Source organism: Phlebotomus papatasi, chromosome 1, assembly GCF_024763615.1.
Source record: "Phlebotomus papatasi isolate M1 chromosome 1, Ppap_2.1, whole genome shotgun sequence".
Classification (NCBI taxonomy): domain Eukaryota; kingdom Metazoa; phylum Arthropoda; class Insecta; order Diptera; family Psychodidae; genus Phlebotomus; species Phlebotomus papatasi.
The window spans coordinates 57,660,624-57,680,524 of record NC_077222.1 but is presented as its reverse complement, the minus strand read 5'-3'; the positions used below and the strand labels follow the sequence as shown (position 1 = coordinate 57,680,524).

Here is a 19,901-nt window from a genome sequence, read left to right as displayed (position 1 = left end):
TATTTTAATTATTTAAGAGATATATAAAGACTGTATATTTTTCAAAAAATCATGACACTTTTTACAAAGAATAATTAAAATAGCAAAAAAACTAAAAGCATGCATATCAAAGACATTTTTCAATGGATTTTCCCCATATTTTGACATCATGTGACTTTTTATTTAACACAGCGCCACCAATTTTTTTCGTAATCTGTGAATTATAGATATTTCGCATGAAGGTCAATTTCCCGCTCTTTTACCTACTCATTTTGTGAAATTGAAATTGCCTGGTTACATCTACCCCAAATGCTGTTTTCTGACCAATTATTAATTCTTTTGAAATAATGAGAATCTCAATTTGTCTAGTAAATCCATAAATATAATCCTAAAAGATGTAGGAAAGAACTGGTATTGCTACATTTCGATTATTTTACACAGTTTTTAATTTCCAGGTGGAAATCCAAATGACCAAAATAATTGAAATATCAACATTTTCGGGAAAAATGACTTTATTTTTAAAGTATTAGGATTTTATTGACCAATTCTTCTGTGGACATACATCCCCATGGTATCTATGAATGCTTATGGGTTTTATCCTCTGGAGTCTTAAAATTAATGAAAAAAATCACAGTGTTTACAACTACCCCAGATTACTACTGCCCCAGTTCCCCCTAATTAAATGATTAAGGACGCTTTCAGACTAGAGATTTAGCCCAATTCTCGAATATATCGCAATCTTAAGAAATTAAAGTAAAGCTTTATTGTTAAACCTTAGGTCTGAAGTCCGTATAAGACGCCTCCACTACGATCAAAGGCAATGGTCTAAAAAGAAGGCATTGTGCCTCAAATAGTTAATTTTGTTTTTTTTTATCCCACCTTACCTATAAGGTGTTATTCACTTATAGCCCATTAAAGATCGCAGATTAGTTAGTTTTGTCTTAGCAGATCATTTATTGCAATTTGGTTGAAAATTTAAGCTTTACAAAATTTTGAAAAACTACTGCAATTGTTTGCTGTTTAACAGTTATAAGCCTTAAGAAACTAGTCTAACCCTTTAGGACGATAGAGTCAAAAATTGGGGGCCAGAAAAAATTAGTACTTTTTATAACTTTTTAGAGCAAAACATAACTTTAGACAACCGTAGAAAAAATTTAATTTTTGGCTCACCGGTGACCCAATCGCCCTTAAAGGGTTAACTTCTAAACTGAAGACCATGTAACGCTATAGAGGTATAGGCTATATCAGTCAAATAATTTAGATAAAACTAATTTTCGAGCATTCTACGAAGTTTTCTGACTTGGCCATTTCATTAAACTTTCAGAAAATGTCTAAATCGTCCATCGACAGTTCCATCGATCATGGGGATTACTCTACTTGCACGACATCCAAGACAATATTAAAGATGTTGATGGAATTGAATGTACATAGAGAGAGAGGGGAAAAGGCAATAATCTTTTGCATTTTCTAGTTCTAGACTAGACACTCAGTATCATTTTGATTGCATTTGTCTCGCTACTGAACTAATAGATTAAGAATGCTTTGGGGTACATAGGGTACTACTAATGGTCAAAATAATTAACCCAATTTTCAGCATAACAAGATTCGCATACCTCCCAGTCTGTTTCTTGACTGATTATCTATTTCCAAGAACAAGCAGAAACTTTCTGTTTTTGGGCGATGAAAGATAGTCCATGAGCATCTCCCTTCATGGGTGAGCTTGCTCTCAACTTCATTTAATTCATGTTAATTCAAACTAAATACCCATATATACATTTATTGGGAATCCCATAGAGATTGAACAATGCAGATTAATGCTCGGGTGGAAAATATAGTGTTCGAATGTGTATGTATGCAAAGTTAAACACGCCATCTTGATCATGACCTGCACCATTATCGATCGTGATTGCCGTACACCACAAATGCAGTGAATCCCATCGCTATGGTACACATGAACCTACACCTCGTGGTGATGACTCTTCTCCTACTGACACCTCCAATGCGTTTTTGTATAAATCATTTACTTATTTGCAAATCCACACATTTTCTTTGTGCCGCATGATATAAAGTTCTATCTGCTTCTCCAATTCCATCTTCACACTGTAATATTGCCCACAATGGACTTTGTTCACACATTGCCCACTCTATTGGCCATCATTATGCCATCATTGATTATTGATTTGCATTCAGGAATTGACTACCTGTGAAATTCCCTTTGATTAGTATTATTCACACTCCCGGGAGATACTTCTAAAGCAAAATTGTTTCCAGAAGCTCTTTCGCCTCTTGTATATATATATATATATATATATACTGATAGTGCTTCCGATAAATCGTTCTCAGAAATTTTCTCTCCTTGCACATTCTCCAATGCAAAATTATGAGAATCAATGAAAATTGTATAAATGGAAGGTCAATTTTACCTAGATTCCACCAGGTGATATTTTTATGTGACACAATATTTAAATTCTGGTTTACTTTCATGTGAAAATCTTTAAAATTCTTTCTCATATTTCTCAGTGAAGTTATTAGCTTTTTTTACCAGTATCTAAGAAGTATCAATTTTATTAGAAAAAGCGCATTAAAAGAAATTTGGAATAAATTTTATCAATAAAAATTATATAAATAATATATAAATAATAATATTATAAAAATTATATAAATATAATAAATTTAATAAATGTGATTAATAACTTTTCAAAGTTGTGTTTTCGAAATTTTATATATATATATATATATATATATATATATATATATATATATATATATATATATATATACAATATATAAACAAAAAAATGAAAATCAAACGAATTATATTAACATACATAACAAAATGAATGTAAATTAATATAGAAATTAATAACTGGATCTTATAGGACTGAAATTTTGAGGAATAGGCGTTTGGGGACTTAAGCGGTCTTCAGACCAAGGGTTTAGCCCAGTATTCGAAAGTCCTGAAATCCTAAGTAGCGACCAATTTTACTGGTTTTTCAAAATCTAGTAAGTCATTTACCCTTCATAACCTAATTTCAAATTAAAATTTTCGAAAAAAAATTAACTGATACGAAATTATATAAGCTAAGCCATATGGCTAGGCCATAAGTTTGAAATCCATATAAAAAGGTAAAATCCGTAAAACCGATAAACAACTTTTAGGAAACCAAATCGATGTGAATCTTTAATCTAAAGACTAAATGGAAAACTCTAGAGAAGTTATGATGGACACATTTAACGCAAGGAAAAATAGAGATACTAAATGTGTAACCATTTTTAAAATCTTTACGGAATAAAACTGTCTAGTACTTCATAATAGAGGATTACATTGGTGAGTTTGACAATATACCGGGCTGTGATCAGGTATTTATCCCAGATTCTGAATTTTTTGAGTTTCTAAACAAAAAACAATCACAGTGATTTTTCAAAATAGATTAAAATATTTGCTTAAGTGATAAAATCTTTTACAAAATTGCGCCTGATAACAAATTAAAGCAATTAAACTCAACGGATAAACCTTAAGATTTGAAAAGAAATCTGGTAATTATTTATGAAATCATCATTAATTTTTTAAGCAATCAATATAACTTTGTTTCCTTAGAAATATATAATATAGAAACTTAATATTTTAATCATGAAAGGAGTCTATCGATATTGAAGAATTCCGGTTTTTCATGTTTAGCTAACTACAGATAACGCGAATATAATTCCCTTGATGTTTAAGAAAAAAAATAATATTTGGCTCATTTGACTAATATTGAATTATTAAAGTAAAAGAAATATTCAAATAAGAATTGTACTTATTTCCCCATAAAGTATGTGTTCATTCTGAATAAAATACTAAAGGAAATTGAGTTTAAAGTGCGATCTTGTGCACCTCGGAGGAGTTAAAATAATTTCACGTCCAGAAAGGTAAATGAATAATAAATATGACTTATTTCACAAAGTAAAATAATATAATAGTGCTAAGTTTGAGAGATGGATCGCACTACAAGTGATGATAGTCACTGATTACGGGCAATATTCGCCTTGATAATAGGCCCCTGATCGTTCGCATCAAGGCGCAGACACATCCTATGTTAGTTGTGAAAGAAAATGATTGCGATGGTGGTCTCAAATTCACCCACGCTTTCCCCCCGCGGTGTGGATATGTGTGATGTGTCTGAGGCCGTGGCTGGATGTTGCCGACGATTCTGAGACTAATGCAAGTCGATGGAGTGTGTTGAGAGTTGAGGGTAATGATTAAATAGGGCGTCAATTAAGTGAAAACATGGACATTAAGGTTAAGTATGGGCAAAAATAAAAGTGTAGTCGTGTCATTAATGCTACATATATTCTTTTGAGATGTGTATTCCCCCTCCCCCTCCCTGTCCGTATGGTACATCACCATGGATGGGTACATCAGAGAGTGCACAATTCTCCAGCACCACCATCAACTTGCAAGAAGTGTTAACTGCAATGCTATGTTCACATGCCTTTTTATCCAATTGCCAATGTTTTGCAAAATTGCCCACAATTCAGTGCTCGTTGACGATGATCATCAAAATTTAATTTGTGCGAATGTGAGTGTGAATGAATCTGCACGGCAGAAGGAATCACTTTAAATAGCGTGTAAATTGCGAAAAACATAATATTACTGAGATATTTTAAAGATGAAATTAGACATATATTTCTTCATACCCTATCATTATCATGACATCACATCGTCTCATTCAATTTCATCCAATTTATATCCCATACTATGTTGTATGCTGTAGATACTTCCTCACCATACAGAGAGATCGATACTGCCAAGAGGGATATTATCTCCTGGCAAAAATATATAACCATGGCATCAGAGTATTAGAGTGTATAAGATGTTAATAATTCACAAAATAGAGCATTTTCTTCATCCATTGAAATTATGTCTATTTGTGTGTAATAAGATATCAATCGAGATCTCCCATCAATAGAAATATATTCATATCCATACACAGAAGAGATATACATATTCGAAACTATATTTTTCTTATTCTACTTTCTGCAAACGCCCATCATCATTTCATCTCGCATTTCGCTCGTTTGGCGGTGAGGTACAATCCAAATTCATTCTGTTCCCACGATACTGACAGAAGAGTAACAGTGCAACAACTAAACCATCAAACATTCTACACATACATCACTCACAAGATTACTCTGGCAATCTCAGGTGAAAACCCACAACCCAGAATGAAATGCCATCTCCTCAATTGCATTTGAGGTAAAGGAGGGCTCACTCATAATCACAGCTAATTTGTTTAGTTATCAAGAAAACCAATGCTAAAATCATTGCATTTAGATCTTCTCTTTAGAGCTTCAAAGCTAATTCATACTGGGGATTTCGTTTGTTGATAATTCTCTAGAACCTTCTTAATGAGTTAAATTAAATTCATAATTAAAATATTTGTAAAAGATGACCTGAAGATATAATGCCCAACGCACAATAACTTTTGTTTAGTAAACGTGTTTTTGACATTTCAATGAGTGTGAGTGAGATATTGATCTAGTCATCTCGCTCATTCTCATGGGAAATTTTGAAAACATGTTTTCAAACAAAAGTTATTGTGCGCTGGTCATAAGCCTCTAAATTCTCAGACTTTCAAAACCAACATGAATTCGTAAATCTTTAATACCCGAAATTTAAGCTAGGAAAAAAGTGCGAATGCAAATGCGTTATGCCCAACGCACAATCACTTTTGTTTTGTAAACATGTTTTTGACATTTCAATGAGAGTGAATGAAATCTATATCTATAGTCATCTCGCTCTCTCTCATAGAAAATTTTGTAAACATGTTTACAAACAAAAGTTATTGTGCGTTGGGCATTATAGCTAACACACAATAACTTTTGTTTTGTAAAAATGTTTTCAAAATTTCCTATGAGAGTGAGCGAGATGACTAGATTTAGATCTCTTTCACTCTCACTAAAATGATAAAAACATATTTACAAAACAAATGTTATTGTGCGTTGGGCATTAAACGTAATGTCCAACGCACAATAACTTTTGTTTGTAAATATGTTTTCAAAATTTCCCATGAGAATGAGCGAGATGACTAGATCTAGATCTCACTCACTCTCGTTGAAATGTTAAAAACATGTTTACTAAACAAAAGTTATTGTGCGTTGGGCATAAATAACAATGTCAATAAAATTGGCACATGGATCTATTAGTAATATAAACAATATTAATCAATTCACTTTATATGCATACAAATGTTTCTATTTTAAAACTTATTCCTTACAGATAAATAGATCATTATTGTCAAAATAGAAAAATATTTTTTATGAGAGACGCTATCAAACATGCGTCTTAACGGTAACTGAATTTAAATTATTTATATTAATTTATATTAAAAAAAAAAAACATTATTAAAACACAGAATTAAAATCAGAAAAGAGAATGAAGGGAAAATATCATCAAAATTAAAAAAAAAAACGTCAAACTTTCCGTAAGAACGAAAAGAGAAAAATCTATTTTTACCTCTGTCGGATTGTTTTACTCACATATTTGAAGAATTAAAATAATTAAAAAATGCTTTTATTGGATGTCAATTGCGCGGAAATAAATTATTCAAAATTGCTTAATTTGCGAATATCGTATAATGTGATAAATACGAACGGGTTAAGAAGTTGAGGGGTAAAGAATATCTTCAAATAGAACTTGACATCCTGTCAATATTCTACAAGAAACTTAGACGTCAAATATAGATAATTAAAATCTATTAAATATTTTTGGATTTAGTCTAAACGAACAAATAACTTCAAAGTAGTTCAAGTTGCTCGAGTTGATACATGATTCTTTGAAAAAATCTAGGGTTTCATTGCCAGCGTTGTTCCTAAACGTTCCTAAAAATTCTTCATGGGTTTCCAAGGTTCACCATTTTAGATTGGTTCAAGTTCCCCTCAAAGAATCACTACTGGCAATTCTTGCAATCAATTGAATAATTTAAAAAGATTGAGCCGGATAACCACAACGACAGTCTCTTTCTTAGACTGGTCATCACTGTCTTAAGCTGCTGGATTAAATCATGCGCTATCACCATACGATATTCACAATATTCTACTAATTCTTTTCAAATTGTCTAGAATTTTTGTTAAAAGTGGTAATGCTCTCTTCACGTGTCTCTATAAAAAGTATAAAATATAATAAGGTGAAGGCCCTATAGTTGGCCGGTTCTTAACCAATTTTTTTTAACGTTTTATAGTTAATTTCAATAAAATTTTCACTAATTTGCATAATGTATAATATAATAGACCTTATAATATTAGATCCGTTAGACCGTATTATAGTAAATCTAAGTCAATTGAATAAATAACACCACTGGCCGAGTTGCGGAACCAACCGACCACAGGGCCTTGACTTTAACTTTTACAAAAAACTTAACGGTTGCATCCTTCTTAAAAGACTTAGGATTGTTTTACATCGAGAGATATTTTATTTCTGGCATCATGTTTTTAAAGGAAGAGTAGCAGGAATTAGACTACCGGGGCAGATTAGACACAGCTAATGAAATTTTTCATTGCGTAAAATTTGTAAAATAAAAAGTTTGTATCATGCTGATAAATATTTCAATGAATAGGAAGGGAGGTGTTTACTTCGACAAATAAAGGTTTCCTCAATATTCCTTTTAAGGCAAACTATAACATTTCGCTCTCTCTATTACTATAAGTAGCTAATTCTGCCCTGGTCTCCCCTATCATATCGAATAGTTGACTTAAACCATATTTGTCCTTAATGGGCCAATATAATTCAAATATTATCACAAAAAATTACTTACTTACGGACCCAAACCCTTAACTTTCCTTTAGTCGGTTAAAAACATAATCATTCTATCTTCTATAAAAGGAGCTCAAAGGCCAAGTATGAAAGCATAAAAATTTTAGGTTTAGTAAAAGAAACAACCTCTATCTCTTTCGCTCTCTTGGAAGCATAAAAATGCATGCATCCGATGCAGCAATGATACATTTGATGGACGCTAGAATTACACCTACTGATTGGCAATGTAATTACGTGGTATGAGAAGTCAGAATTGCCAAATAGTAGCCCTAAGCAAATAAATTAAAAGCCTCTCCATACACAGGTAGCAAATGGTATGAGAAAATTGTTATTCTTTGGTGTTTGTGAAGTATTTAGTGGTGCATTTAATTTCAATTCTTGGGATTTGATGGTCGACATAATAAAAGATTACTTTTTGCCCATGGATCTCAGTCTTTTATAGCATACACACCTATCGACAAGAGGATATCTGGGTTTGTCTGGTAAAATTGCAATATATTGAAAGGAGATGAAATTTAATCTCAGCTTTAGCAATTTTATGTGTAATATGTGATACTGATGAATCTCACAGGAGATTAAAGTGCCTGTGTACGATGTACCCTTTCTCTTGAAGGGGGAACATTGCAATGCGTAATTATATATTCATAGCCCTCCTGCACCAGTCAATTATTTGCATACCTATAACGAAAATTGCATGTGCATTAACGCAAATTTTCACACACAGCATTATACCTTGAAATCTTGGTCAAGAATGCTGAAGATCGGCATTTAGCGTGGTACCCAGGAGAATTGTATCTGTATGTGTGCAAATATTGATGAAGGTGGGAAAAAAGAATACACTTCAGTTCATCTACCCACAAAATTGTCGAAAATGCCCTAAAACCGTTTGCCAGCGCAATTGCCCACAAGAGGAATCTCTCCATCTCCTCCACTTTTCTGCTGCAAATATGCTGCAGGAGTATTATATGAGCAAAAGTGATGTTCACAAGAAGTGTCTACGGCAAGAGAATATTGATACTGTGTGTGGCAGAATGGTTAAATTTGCTCTGCAATGGGTTATTTTGAGAAGAGAGCCGCGTCCAGCGATCGAGTCTCTAATCCTGATTAAATACGGCTGGCATTACATGATATGAGGCCGAGGGAACGGCACAGAGAACAACATAATGGTTGCGTTGATGACTGAGGATTGACGAAACATACCATCTCATACTCATCGTGGCTTAGTCCGCTACCCGTGTTACCCATCGTTTGCCCAAGCCCACTGGTAACAAAAGATCATCAGCCAACAGTCAGTGTGTAATTTGATGCAATCGGTATATAGCAGCAATTTCCATATCTTCGATAATGTTTTTTGGTCTTTCATGCATATATACATTCATATATATATATAATGTATTGAGGGATAAAATACCGTGATGCATTTTTCGCATGTGGGTATACACATCCGATAGTATGTGTAAAGTTACCATAACTTTAGGCAACCATACCTTCCAACTGATGCAACTAATTGTCTACGAAGATGTTCAATTTTCAATAAATGGAAAAGTAATACAGCGATTTGTCTACTTTTTTCCTCGCTTTCGGCCATGTTATCAAACTGTGAGTAAATAGATTAGACCTCATTCCCATGGTGTATCATATGGGAGATTCTCTCTCCTACTACCGTTCCGAATGCCAGCCTATAATTTCACCATGATCTTTCGCCTTGCTACAAAGTACAATCAATCGGCAAAGGACATGCACATGATGGAAATTCGCAGAAACCATCGTTTATAAGTAGATTGCGCCAAGAATGTTTATTTGCATTCCAATAGTAGCTAATAAAGCCTCTTGAAAACAATTCATCTCAAGTGGTTCTTATAGGTTGAGGGATGCGGTTCTTTCGGAGAACTATTTTGTGCGTGAGAAAATACCTAAGAAATTGGATTGATCAAGCAATTTGCAATGGAAAGTAATCCGAAAACATAATTCAAAAAGACAGCACAACTTGTTCTTAAAATTTTTTGATCTGCTTCTAATCTATTGCTTAATTTTGTTTTTCTGTATAACCTCTGTAATTTATTATGAAAGAAAGTCATTGTCAATAGCGTCTTATTTAAAATTAATATAAACATTTCTAAGGGTTCATCTTAAATTCAAACGCTTTTTTTCACAACAGTCTTGTCATAAAGACTTTGTTCATTCGGCAAAATACTATTAGTATTCATGAATGACTCTACTATTGGTAGCACGCGGCAGCGTACGATGGCTATTCTTCATTGTTTGAAGCACGCGCTGATTGTTTACTTCTTCTAAAAAAAAAACAATCTATTTGCCGGGTTAAAACCAACATCACGCACAAACCGTGAGTAAAAAAATTTTATCCAATATTGTCTATTTGATTTGCTCTTTCAAGGGTTAATACGCTAAACCTCGATAAACCCTCATAATGTTTGTGAGAATTTTGAGAGAATTCTAAAAGTTCCAATAAGATTTCACCGATCGAAAAAAAAACAAGTTCAATGATAGTGAGAAAATATGCAAATTATTCTGCAAGAACATGCCGGCATCTCTAGCTTAGGTAAAATCGCAAGAGTCCAATAATTATATTGTTGAGTGAAAATCATGAGAATTGAGAGCTGTTATGATCGATATGCAAACAATTAGAGGAATTCCATGTATGAAAAATAAAGATAGATGAAAATGAGTGATCATATTTGATTCTATAGAGCCAGAGGCGAAGATTCCCACGTGGCCATCATGGGTTTTTATTCTGTGAATTTCAAGAACAACAAACAAAACAATTCGATGATTTGCTTTTGAGTCGACACACATTGTATAAATTTCCAACTTGGAGTCGGTAATGTTCAGATCTTTTTTACTCGAGCAACACATTTTTTTTATTTTTCTTATTTTTTATCAATCTTCTCCATCTTTAATATCTTTACTGTCAATCTATATGGCCAATAGTTATTTGTTATTGTCAAATTCGTTCATATCGCCGCATTTACCGAAAAAGAATTCACCGATTATATAGCGGCTGCCCTGTGAGTGCGCCTTGAACACTTTGTCCGGCCAGCTCTCACTCTTTTCTCCGTTTTGTGACCAATTGGCTGTAGTCAAAGTCTCAATTCTTGGGCGATCGAATATGTTGGTGTCTCTCGGAGAAGTTGAGAATAAGGATTGGAAAGATGAAGAATTATTGAAACATTTCAATTCTTTTATGTAATACGGGCTTCAGACCTAAGGCTTAGCCATTTGGCTTAACTCCTCCAATTCCTTATCAGGCACGATTTTTTAGGAAATTGTTGTTTGGAATTGGATATTAAGGGCAAATGATCCAATAGATTTTGAAAAATCAATAAAATTGTTTGTTATTTAGATTTTTGAGACTTTCGGGAACTGGGCTAAAACTCCAGTCTGAAGCCGGCATAACACCATTCGAGGTGATAACTGAAATGTTTTCACTTTTAGAGGACACCCAAGAGCTAAACCATCTTTTTTTGCTTACTTTTTTTTTTTTAAAAAATTAGCTATAACGCTGAATTTATTTTTAAATTTCGAAATTGAAGTGGATTCTCAATAATTAGGAAATGTATTTGGGATAATAAGACGCAAATAGTTTTATATTTAAACAGAATTTTGAATTTTCATTCTAAGAAATCGCGCAGGGCTATAAATATTTATAAAATATCCTGTGCCGGCCAAAATCCCTAAATTAGAAATCTTGTACGCCAAAGTCCCTAATATGGATTGAAATCTCGAATTTACCAAATTCCCAAATAAATAAAATCGCGAATGGGCCAAAATCCCAAAATGTCACAATTCCGAATGATCAAAATCCTGAAAGGGACGAAATTGTAAGGAGGATAATGTGTAGAATAATTTCCAAAAACATAAAATTTCCCTTTGCCTTTAGAAAGTGCGGATGCAATCATGAGAGTAGGTGAAACTTAAGAATCCATGTTTATGGCTTTAGGGATTTTGACTCTTTCGAAATTTCGACTTTTCGGGATTTTGGCTTTTCGGGATTTTGACACATTCGCAATTTTGGCCCATTCGGGTTTTTTTGTTTATTTTTGAATTTAGAGTTATTCGGGATTTTGTCTTTCACGATTTTGACATTCGGAATTTTGACCGGAATCCGAAAGTAAGAAGTAGTCAAAAGAGTTTCTCAATGGATTACTAAGGATTTTAATAGTTAGGCAGTAATGGTATGAGCCTCTTTGCTTTGTTTATCATTGAGTTTCATTGATTTTGTTAATCGGCTTCATTTCTATTGTTGATTTTCAGTCAGAAAAAGTGTCTCGTCCTTAAAGGGTTAATGATAAATAATGTACCGCTAAGCCGAAATCAAAAACCAAAAACAGTTTTTAAATAGTCAAAAAAACATTTATATGTCACCGGTAACCCACTGTTCCTCAAATATAGCTAAATTCAAAATTTCATTGATTAGACGTACGTTTGAGCAAAAGCTTAATTTGTGAAATGTACATAAATTTATCTAATATCCTTAGATACCTTTCTTTTCAGGGTTAGAATTTCTAAGCATCAATTGAATAAACCTAGAACTTATTTTTATAAGATAAGTAGCGTATAATTTATTTTAGAATTTTGTAATATTAATATTTGTCTGAAAAGTAAGTAATTTTAAAATATCTTCATACTTTTCAAAAAAGATTAAATTAATAAAATCAGTTATTATAGAAAATCGGAAAAATATTAAATAGTGAGATAGGTGCGAATAATCAAGCCCTTATTTATAGTAAAATAGGGACATATTCCCAACCTTAAGTAAAATGCTCGATCTGATAAAAATACTTAAAAATTCAAATGAATTTTGAAAATTTGCCAGAATGTTTTCAATAAGAAAATTTCTTTAGTCACAAGATCCCTCTGCCCAGAATCATCTCCCTCATGGCACACGGTACGCACTCAATCGGACATCACATGGTGGCGCGTACAACTCAGCTGCGCGCCCCGCAACCTGAGATTCTCATACCTCTCCGCAGCTTCACGGTGTGTGAAATACAAGAAAACGGCAAAATGATTGGTGAGCAATAGAGAATGAAGACATCTCTCAACTCTTTGAATTACCACGAATTATGACGGCTCACATAGCGATCGGGATATTTATACAACATACAATGTGAGTATCGAAGTATTCCAATGCCCGGGTACAACTGGGTGATAAATGGCCAAATGAGCGCGTCAATTCTCCTGTGCCATGACGTCATGTGTCATACGTCGAAAATCAATTAGCTTGTATATTAATAGGTAACAATTTATAAGACATATCAATCTCAGCGGCATACACAATGCCTTCCTCTTGCCCCATGAGAGATAGTGTTCATAGTTTCACTCTATTAAACTTATCCATCATTCTCAAACTACATACATTTTAATCAATATGTGTCTTTTCAACTACTTCACATATACGGATTACTTGTGGATTCACCCCCCATGTCTCCATAAAATGTGAAATAGGAGAAAAAATATATAGCAAAGTACATACGAGAGTACGGATAGTAAAACAATAAGAAAATCGTGGATATTGCTCTATGGCTGAAAGAATGCAGTTTCTAAAATACTTTTTAACACAATTTTCAAATTGTTGACACTGAAAATTAGACGACTCTAGTCATTTTTCTGCTCCCGGAATAATTAACACTAACGTGTGAATACAAATGTGGTCGTAAAAATTACTTAAAAAAAAATAAAGTTGAAACACAGACTTATCTTCCACATCTTCCTCATCAGAACAGAAAAATCTGTCCCATTTATATTGTAGTTGTTTTGATAGTTTGCACTCTAAAACTTAACTGTCAAAGAGATCAATTAGAGGTGTTATTTCTGATAAATTTTTACTTTGATAATGTACTCCGGAATTTCCCTGTTCATGGAATTAGTTTTATGTATAAATATGTTTAATCTGTAATTTATCAATTTTGTTAATGAAAAGTGTCCACATATAGCTCAGTGGTAGTCGTCTGTCTAGAAAGCAAAATATCCTCGTTTGAAGTCTGAGTGGAAGCAGGAATTTTTCCTGGTCTGTCCTATCTTGTTCTAAATACTCTAATAATTAAATTAAAAAAATTGTAGTGGAAAGTGGGGAAATTCACTACAAGCGTGAAACGGAAAAATCGGCTTATACTTTCCGACTTAGTTTTATCACGAGTCATGTTTTCCTCGTGTTTTTCTATGTGTTACTATAATGAACCTTATTCTAATCGACAAAATGTTTAATCAACACTTCGTTAGGTGATAATTTTTTTCAACAAATTTTAAAAGGGATGCTTTTTTACGATTCTCAATATCAGGATTAAAAAGCAACATGATAAATAATGTTAGATAAAAAATAGCTCATAAATTTTTTTATTAAATGTAAAAGAGAGAATGTAAGACTGTCTTCAGACTAGAGGTTTAGCCCAGTTCCCCAGGGTCTCAAAACATTAAACAGCCACCGTTTTTATTGATTTTTCAAAATGTAATAGGTCATTTGCCCTTAATAATCCAATCTTAAGTCAAAATTTTCCAAAAAATCTTGATTGATGAGAAATTAGAGAAGTTAAGCCATATGGCTAAGCCTTAAGTCTGAAGCCCGTATAAGATGCAGATTTAGTTTTCAAGATTTTTTTTTCCCAAATATAATAATAATAATAACAGAATAATTTCCCAAAACACAGATAACTTCCCTTTGTCTCCAACAAGCAGGGGTGCAATCGTGGGACTAGCTATGACACTTAAAATTTCGAATTTTGGCTTTTTTGGGATTTTGATATCCGGGATTATTTTGGCTTTCGAAAATTTGGGATTTTGGCTTTTCCGGATTATGGCTTTCAGGATTTTGGCTTTCTGGATTTCAGCATTCAGGATTTTTACCCATTCGGGATTTTAGCAATGCGGAATATCGAATTTCGACCTAATCGGGATTTTGGTTTTCAGGATTTTGACAAAAACCTTCCTCCGGCGCATCTATTAGGTCAGAAAACTTTCGTGGAATATAAATTACCATTTCTTTTTTTTTCAAATGCATAAATATACAACAAAAAGAAATTCAGAATTTTAGAATCTAAAAAAAAAAATTAGAATTTAGAAATTTAAATGCATGAAATTTTTCCGATTTTAAAAATGTGTTAGAGGCAATATTAAATATGTCATTTTTCAATAACTTTTGAAAAGCTAGTCGTTAGTTACATTTCCCGATAGATTTTATTTTACTTTTCCACAGTTTTTTGAGACATCTTTAGTATAGTTCCCAATAAAAATTAATGTTATTTAGTATTGTTTATATTAAATACATTAAACAATAATTAAAACAAAAATACACTAATACATCAAAAGTGATAGATCTTTGTATTTTTAATGAGTTAGAATTTTGCTGTATAATATACAAAATTATTCTTGCATGTGTTTAAATACGAGGCTGACGTAAAAAAAGTAATTTTTGAAATATTTTGGTGAAATTATCAATTTTTGGAATTGTAAAAAGATGAAATTTAATTTTAGAATCATCAAAAATGCCAGTTATTGCCTTATTTTAAAGACACAAAAATTATCTAATTGAATGGCAATTATTCGTACAAGCACCGTAACAGCTACATAAAATCAAACGATCTCTCTTTCTGTAAATTTTTCACATAATCCGATAGAAATCCTAATTAATCCACCAAGATTGACTCTCACTTTTACTTGGAATTGTGCAATCTCTAGACCCTTTATCTTAACAATATTGCGTATAGTATAAAAATTAATTAAAATAATCGACACGTTGTATCACACATTGTGTTAGCTACTTTTGTGCAATAAAACGAAAGCTCGATCGATCTGGACATGGGGATTTTGCTTGAAGAACCTTTTCACATACACCACAATCTATGCACTGGCTTCTACATTGAAAGACATATTTACGGTCTCATTAATATTCTTCTCTAATTAATTAATTACCTTCAGCGCAGAAGGATACGATGACTGTATGGTAAACAAGGCTTTACCATTTACTCAATCTTATGTGAAAATGCATCTATATTGGCAAATGTGTGTGTTTAAATAGTAGTGTACATGGAGGAATGAAAATATCTCTTCATCTTCTCTTCTCCAAAACATACCTAAATATACTTCTTCCCAGTGTGGAAGACTTGTTAGACTTTTGTCTCTTGCCATGTCTTTTTTTGAGGATATCCTCAACCCAGACGTAGCCCTTAGGCTGATATGTATTTCCCAAAGATGACAATCAAAATAAACAAGGACGTATTCTTCTTTTCCACTGAAAATTCTACAACCAAATAATTAGATGCAGGACAAATATGAAACAAAAGCTTACGTTAAAATACATTTTGTTCCTTTTGGTACATTGTATATTTGGCCACACATCAAGCTATTATACGTTAATCATTTTTTTTTTAATTTATAAAGACTAAACGTGTAGTACACTTTTTACTAAAAGTTGTACGAGAATCTACTTGCGAGATTCATCTTGTTCAATAATTTCGCAGAAAATAAGGCGAGAGATTGAAGTAAAAAAGAACAAACAAATGAGCCAAGAGCCAGTGTATGATTATCTGATAAAAGTTCTGCTATTAATTTGGTGCAATATTGGACATTAAGGGTAAAAACGACAAAAAAAAACAAACTGTAGAAGAATTGAGAAGAGCTTAAAGTTTTATTTTCCTCATACCCTCTCTGAAAAACAGTATCAATGTATATGAGAAACTAGGAACTGCTAATTAAAAAGATGTAGTGAAATAATTGAGAATTTGATCCGGAGGAAGATAGTCTATATGAAGCAAGGTTATTTATGAACTCACAATTTTCTTGCTTTCTTCACGTACACTACGCCACCACCTATAATGCTTGGCTAAAAAAAAATAAACAATTCCCCATATCCCATCGTTATAGAGTCAAAAAGCTCAAGGAATATGCCTTTTAAAATACCATAATTTTTGCATTATCAACTGTGAATGACTCCAAACTGAGACACATATAAATCAAGAATGGGCAACTCTTAAAGTGCCTCAACCATATCATTCATTTGCATACAATTTAAACTCATCATTAATGGATTGTATCCCGTCAACGTCCACCGATATGTCTTTGTTTCGTTTGACTTACAATGCGGAAAGCTTCATGTGTATTTTGTCAAGAAGTTATCCAATTCTTCTCTCTCTTTTTCTCACAAACACATTCTTTAATAAACATTCCCTTTTAGACTTATCAATTTTAATGATGCATTTCGTCAAAATATGAAGTATAAGAGGAAAATAAATGGATCTTAGATTGAGGAATTCTGATTCAACATTTCACTATACGTGTCATATGTGAAATGGTAATTTGCCAGAAAAGCCATTTCTGAGTGGATTCTGTCTCAAATCTATAATTCAAATATATTCTAAATCACTTTCAAATTTGACCTTGAAAGCCGTTAGAATTTTTTAAATTCTTTAGATTTTTCATCATGAGCTTAGCTATACGAAAAGACTCTGACTCGACGATGTGGCTTCATCTGATTAAGAAGTTCTCTTCTTAATGTGTTTCAAAATTTAATCTTCTGCACAAAGTGCAAATTTTGTTTTACTTCATTATCTTTTTGTAAATTCAACTAATATTCGTTGTTTTAACATAATATAAATTAGTCTATCGTATTTTGGTAAGAGGTTATTCTACAATTTGAGGTTATGTTCACCCTAACCTAAAAATATGTCTTTTCATACCAATTGAAATTTTCAATTCAAATCCGGAATTACATTTTTTTTTGGATAAATTGGATGTTTAAAGACAAACATTTCAAATTGCCATAATTTGTTATGCCTCTTGGCAAAGTTTTTGTTCGGAGTAGTGTGCGGAAAGATTGACATCGTGTCGATGTACATAATATTAATGCTCTAACTCCACAAAAATCAGTTCTCTCGACTTTTATCACTCCACCCCCAAATTGCCCCCTCGCGTTTCAGGCAATTTCTGAGAAAAGACATTACCATGTGTGACTGTCTGTCCAGCCGTTACCACGATTAAAGACCAAATGGTTACAAATAGAGACTTGGGACCTTTGGGGGGCCATGCCAGAAGTCGATTTTGGAACCATTAGCATATCCCTCACTTTACCCCAACCCCATTCCTTCCCCACCAAAACCATGTATTTCGGGATTGTTCGAAAACGCGCCGTGCTATTTTTTTCATTTTGGTTTTAGGAATATCGTCCATATACGAAAATACCGTTGAACCATTTCTAATAACGGTTTTTCAAGGTCAAAGATTAAAATGGCTCTAGTCTAGAGAGCGTATTTCTCATCAGAATGGTATCATGTTTGGGCTAGTTGGAAAGGTCTTGGAATTTCCGACAAGACCGAATCTGTTCCAATCGGTTATGAAACGGCCATAAAACGATAACTAATTTTATCCGAAATTGGCTTATATTACTTTTAAGGTATATTTTGAGTGAAAAATTGGTTCAAATCGGTTTAAACCGTTTGGGCTCCTTAGAAAGGTCTTGGAATATTTGATAAGTTAGAATACTTAGTTCTGAACCAGTAATGAACTCGTTCATATCTGGTAAATAATTATTATTCGAAATGCAATATTATTAGGGTGGATACCCCGAATGATGCCACTACCCCATTTGATGCCACCTTAAACAAAAAGTTATTTTTTCAATATTACGATATTTTCGAATAATGAAATATATACAATAGTGACTGTTGCATATATTTCATAATTCGAAAATATCGTAATATTGAAAAAAATAACTTTTTTATTGAAAGTGACATCAAATAGGGTAGTGGCACCATTCGGGGCATCCACCCTAGTCCTAAGCTATTTTGGGAGATCTTTTGAGTAATTTATGAATTGGTTGAACTATATAAATAAATGGTACCGTAAGTGCGGGTGACTTTGACACCTTTCTGTTCGTAAGCTTTTCTTTACTTCTAGAACTTAGGGATGGTCTTTAGCGATCCGATCTATCATGTCTGACCAGTGAGAACCGTTCTTAAACATTCTCAATCGGGATTTTCCCGTTCTTAAACGGGATTTTGAACTATTCGGGATTTTGGGGTCCCGCTCAAAATCCAGAAAGCCAAAATCCCGAAAACCAAAATCCCGAACGCCAAAATCCCGAAAGCCAAAATCCCGAATATGCCAAAATCCCGAATTCTTAAAAGTGTCATAGCTACTCCCACAATTGCACCCGCGCTTGCTGGAGGCAAAGGGAAATCTTCTGTGTCTTGGGAAATTATTCTGAACATTTTTCTCCATATAACTTTATGCCTTTCACGATTATGAACATTCGGGGTTTCGGCTTTCGGGATTTTGGCTGCCACAAATTTTTTTTCCATAATAGTCATGTATTAATCTTTAAAGAATCAATCTCTAAAATAGTAACGAACTTTGTCTAGTACTCGAAGTACATTGACTGAATGGATTAATAAATCAAGATTGACTCTCATCAAGTTATAGTTTTAAAATTTTCAAATTATAGTATCTAAAAGTTTCTGATGACCTAAGTTTTAACCGCTTGGTTTGGTTTAAAAATTTTAATAATTTCAGAACAAGTGAGATTTTTGGAGAGTTTTTGTTTTATATATGGAAAAAGGGCAATAATTCCTCTAAACTTAAAATTCAGTAGCCTTTCTGGCTGTTTAGAAATTAGGGTTTGTTCGGAAACGAAACTAATACGGGCTTCAGACCTAAGGCTTATCCAAATGGCTCATCTGTTCTAATTTCCTATCAACCACGATTTAAAAAAAATAACTTAGGATTGGATTCTCAAAAAGCAATAAAATTGATCGCTATTTAGGATTTTAAAACCTTCAGAATTGGACTAAACCTCTATATAGTCTGAAGGCCGCTTAACCCTTTGGTAGCCTTTGCGACTCTGGGCACTCCAAGAAAATTAGGATATTCCGTGCAAAAAGATTTCTTTGAACTATTTAGAGTCTATAAAATCCGATTCTTGTGGATGATTACAAACTTTAAAGAAGTCCATTTCTTAGATATTTCTGATCAAAAAATTGGTTCGTTGGACACTTTACGGTCTAGAAAGAGTTAAACTTTTAATCTCAAACCTGTAAAGTGCATGAAAGAATTTACAAACGGAATTCATGGATTCCAAATAGGTTTGTTTAATTAGTCAAGTACGATAATAATGTAATATTTC

General features: G+C 32.9%; 2 protein-coding genes across 4 annotated transcripts in view; both read right to left on the bottom strand.

The window, feature by feature from the left end:
- LOC129808738 (Kv channel-interacting protein 1) overlaps positions 1-19,901 on the bottom strand; it is a 303,848-nt gene that overhangs the window by 153,044 nt on the left and 130,903 nt on the right. The window lies entirely within an intron of this gene.
- LOC129808061 (PAS domain-containing protein cky-1) overlaps positions 1-19,901 on the bottom strand; it is a 110,679-nt gene that overhangs the window by 68,733 nt on the left and 22,045 nt on the right. The window lies entirely within an intron of this gene.